This window comes from Rissa tridactyla, chromosome 2, assembly GCF_028500815.1.
Source record: "Rissa tridactyla isolate bRisTri1 chromosome 2, bRisTri1.patW.cur.20221130, whole genome shotgun sequence".
Taxonomy (NCBI): Eukaryota; Metazoa; Chordata; class Aves; order Charadriiformes; family Laridae; genus Rissa; species Rissa tridactyla.
In genome coordinates this window covers 118,551,168-118,556,006 of record NC_071467.1, presented here as the reverse complement: position 1 = coordinate 118,556,006, position 4,839 = coordinate 118,551,168, and positions in this window count along the sequence as shown.

Below are 4,839 nucleotides of genomic sequence, written 5' to 3'. Positions count from 1 at the left end.
AAGATTGAAAAAAAAAAAAAGTGAGCTTGATCTACGGATTATGAGGTATGAAAAGAAAAAGAAGAAAATTTCATTCTTTTATTTGTATTCCATTTCCCTTTTTTTTATTTTTTGTGGGCAGAGAAAGAGTGTCTGGGTTCTTTTCCCGACCTCAAGTGCCAGGAACTTTTTTAATAAGAAAACCGTACTGTTCATACCATTCTCAGACACCAAAGTAGGGCTTTAATTAATATCTATATCTACACATATTTTTGTGAGGTTTTTATATAATCCATATAGCTATCTCACACATTATAGATAGATGTATTTTGTTATGCAGCTATCTATCTATATATGTAGATCATAAGACAGGCTGTGAAAATGTTATGAATTGGCAACGCTTGATATTCGTGCTGTGCTTAGAAATGTAAAACAAAAACCCCTCCGATATTGTTCTGGTCTACCAGAATCAGTCTGTTGTTAATGCAGGACATTCAATCATTTTGAAGAGGCTCTTAAACCATTTCTTTCAGCAGTTCTTTAATTAATCCCTTTGTATAATGAATGGCAATAGAGCCTTCTACCCTCCTACGAAGGACCTGTAATTCTAATGCCACTTTCAAGGTCTACAGCTTGCAGAGTTAATATGTGTTAGACAAGTATAATATATAATACTACAGATATGTAAGTAAATCTGCAGGTCTTTTAGAAGCACAGATGAGCCAAAGGAAGATCAATGGAGTTTGACAACATGACAGAAATGCCACGGCACAAGTATATCCATCTCTAGGCTTTTTGTTATGCATTACTGTGAGTAATGCATAACAATCAGTGGAGTATAATACCCCTTTGATGAGTCTAATTTGGTAACAATTTGCAAACATGATAATAAGCCTTCTTAATTCAAAGGCATTTGACAGAGATATCTTGACACTTTCATTACAGGAGCTGTCAGGAACAATCTGGAGGAGGAGAAGGGTTTTATTGGAAAGTGCCTACTTATCTTTGGTAATCTAATAATCTATAGTAGTAGGATCAAGTAATTTTTTATGATACGGCCTTTAACCATCTATCAAATACTACTTTTAATTACAGCTGAGCTGCTGAGGTGTATAGAAATCTTCCTTGGGACAAAATGAACAACTATAGCTCTGCTCTGAGTAGTGCGCTATTGCCAAAGAGACAGCAATTCCCTTTCTCCACCACTGCCTTCCTGTGAACGAAATGGCTGTACAAAAAAAAGGGTTCTGAGCCCATTACGCATAGTGCCAAAGATTTGGTTATGTTATAGCACATATCCATGGCAAAATGACTGAAGATTAAAACAGAAGTTTTTGCGACTTTTTCTAATTTACAGCTACTTGACCTTGCCCTTCAGCATTTCTAACTAGCTAGCTACACCAGCAGCTGTAGATATACTTTCTAGATAATTGTGAACATCTATATGGGTCAGGGATTTTTTTTTAATACCAATCTCTCTGACACTGTTTGAGTCTCTGCCCCAGGAGAAGGCAACACCTTGCCTGGGAGCCATGAAAGTCTGCCCAGAGCAGGGCAATGTCCGTGCTGAGCACGACCTCTCAGCAGCACGGTCCAGGTTGTTAGATGCTTGTTAATCACTTGAACTGTTCTGGGTAGATAAATAAAAGTACACAACACTAATACCCTTAAAGTAAAAACTTCATAGCCCCTCAGCCACCCTGAAAGCTGCAGTTCTCCCTTGGTTTCATACAAGAAATTTTGCCATGTTCCCTGAAGGCCGCTGTGTCTTGCCCCTCCTTGGTGGCCCTATTTTCCCGTGGGTGAGATAGCTTCAGAGGCCTTATCTGTTAATAGGACAGCAATAGCTTTACTGATTCTGCAGGCTAGTGCTGCAAGAATCCAGCTGTTTATAAAAAGCAAGTAAATCAAAACCCAGTGTACTTCACACCAAATTAAACCTCCTTTTTTTTATCCCTTTCTCTATGCGTAGGACTCTTCAGTCTAAAACTAAGATGCATGAAATGACCCTGCAAATGAGATCAGTGTAATTCAGAGAATGAAATTAATCTGTCAAGCTCTGGCTTTGTTTGTCACTTACCATCACTGTAGTTTCTTTTCATCTTCAATTTTTGCTCCCCTTCATTATTTGCTATAAAGAGTTTTATTTAGAGGAAGAAATAGAAGGAGGATTTTATGCATCCATTATTTAATGATGGACTTTTGTCCCAGGGGAAAATGGGCAAGAAGGATTCTGATGGCATAGTGAAGTGAATTAAAGATCAAAAAATTTCTTAAATTTGGCTGAGAGTTTATGACCTAATTTGCATAACTCTGGTTCTAATGTCAGTGACTTCTTTCCTGGTCGATTGTTGGGATTTTTTTGTCTTCAAATTCAATTGCTAGTGTATTAATTTTCACAATTCTGGAGCCAGCATACCTATGAGATCTAATTTAAGGGCTGTGTTTCCTCTTTGGAAAATAAGAGACTATTTCACAAAGAGAAGGAAAAATCAAGAACAATGGCATCTTTGAAATAACATACATTATTTCTTATCAGAACAGCATTTCTTTTCTAGGGCTTCTTACGAGGGGGTATTGTCTTTACAGGAGATTTGCCTGAATACAATTTTTGGGCTCTCGCCAGGCTGCACAAAAGGCCAGAAGAGGCACCAACAGCATTGCTCAAACTTGCTGAAGTGGACCTGATGCACAAGTTGTACCACTGCGATTAGGCTGGGCAGAGGGAATTTTACCTTGCTCCACCACCTCACTGGCTGATGTTTCATGGAAAGAGCGGGATAGCCTGCGCATAGCTCTAGTGTAGTAGCAACTAAATTATAGAATCATAGAATGGTTCACGTTAAAAGGGACCTTAAAGATCATCTAGTTCCAATCCCACTTCCCCAGGCAGGGACACCTCCCACTAGACCAGGTTGTTCAAAGCCCCATCCAGCCTGGCCTTGGACACTTCCAGGGATGGACCATCCACAGCTTCCCTGGGCAACCTCTTCCAGTGCCTCACCACCCTCACAGTAAAGGATTTCTTCCTAATATCCAATCTAAATCTCCCCTCTTCCAGTTTAAAACTATTACCCCTCATCCTATCCCTCATAAAGACTCCCTCCCCATCCCTCTTGTAGGCCCCCTTTAAGTACTGGAGGGCCGCTATAAGGTCTCCCTGGAGCCTTCTCTTCTCCAGGCTGAACAACCCCAACTCTCTCAGCCTGTCCTCATAGGAGAGGTGCTCCAGCCCTCGGATCATCTTTGTGGCCCTCTGCTGGACCTGTTCCAACAGGCCCATGTCCTTTTTGTGCTGAGGACTCCAGAGCTGCACACAGTACTCCAGGTGGGGTCTCACCAGAGTGGAGTAGAGGTAGATCAGAGATGTCTTAATATATTGTATACACAGAACTTTATTTTTCAAACAGAAATCATGTTAGGCATAATAGTCAGGTGCCAAAAGTTTTCTAACCCGCTTTTGGCAGTGTATTTTGGGTGGTCTGCATTGCTGTGCTGATGCAAAAGAGTCCTACAGCTGGCTTAATGGGCCACCTACACCGGTGTGGCCCTACAAAAGCTGCACCTTCAGCAAAGCTGCTGAGCACCATGTGGCTGTGAGGCTGGGGGACTACAGGATTATTGCCACATGAGGAAGCTGCTTTAATTCACCTCTGAAGGAACGTGGGCATCAACTACTGGTGAGCAGCAGGGTTTGGGGCAAACCCCGAGGCTGGTGCACTTGTTGCCAAGCCTTTGCCTCAATACTGCAGGATGGTGAGTGGGGTGAACCAGCTGGGGAGGCTCAGCTGAAGGATAGGCAGCTTCTTTTCACCAGGGACAAGACAACAGTATTTACATCATATTTGACACCATTTCCAAGGTATGTCTCAACAATGCTCTTCCCATCTTCCTCTTTATTTCTCCCCATTTTTACTAATAAAATTGTGCAAAACTTCCCTCCTAAACAACTCCTGTGTATGTCTGTCTTAATTTTCTTGCCTTCTTTCATATCATTACAGCTCCCAGCCTTCCTTCCCTCTTCCAGAAAAAATAAAAGGCAAAAAATCACAGAAATCTTCCAAAAGCAAGTATTTAAAAAACCTGATTACTATAGAATGAAGCACAGGGTAGAACAAACAAAGAATTGTAGGAAATGCACTTTGCTGCCTAAAGATGTCTTTAATGAAAAGACAGGGCACCTTATGGATGTTGGAGTGCTGGACCCTTCTGGTTGCCTAGGACATGCCATAAAATACACAGAAGTGCTTGAAAAGACAGCAGGACTTTTGTGTGATGAAGACCCCTCAAGGAGTTGCAAACATGGTAGAGCTGATAAAACAGAGTCTGCAATCTTCTGGTTTCCTGCTTACCTTAAGCTGGTAAGAGCAGAATTCCCCCATGTAAACAGAGTTCAAAACCCAACTGTGTTATGGGCACAACAGGAGTGATTACCTCCCCCTCCTCTTTTCCTAAGGCTGCTTTCTCCTTGGTTCCTAATTTTTTTACTGGTGTAAAACAACGTGGTTCCACCAGTTAACAAAGTGGTGCCCATTTGTACTGCAGCAGGCAATTTCCTTTAGCCTGAAACCAGTATTTTTTTGTACAGGGACACTTGCCTCCTTCCCCAGGACTACTGGTAGTTTTGTGGTGCTGCACACCCGAAGCACAAGGTGTTTTCACAGCCTGTTGCAGCACCATGGGAAAGCCTCCAAGTACAGAAAGAGCAGAACAGGCCCCAGGACATGAAGGCATAAAATATGTTGCACCTGAGTCAAAGGAGAAAAAAAAAAAATCATGATTCACGTTCCTAATTTTGACTAGTGGGTCCTCTTCTGCTCTGCTGAAAAGAAGCCTCAGAGAAAGCTCTTCTATGTACCA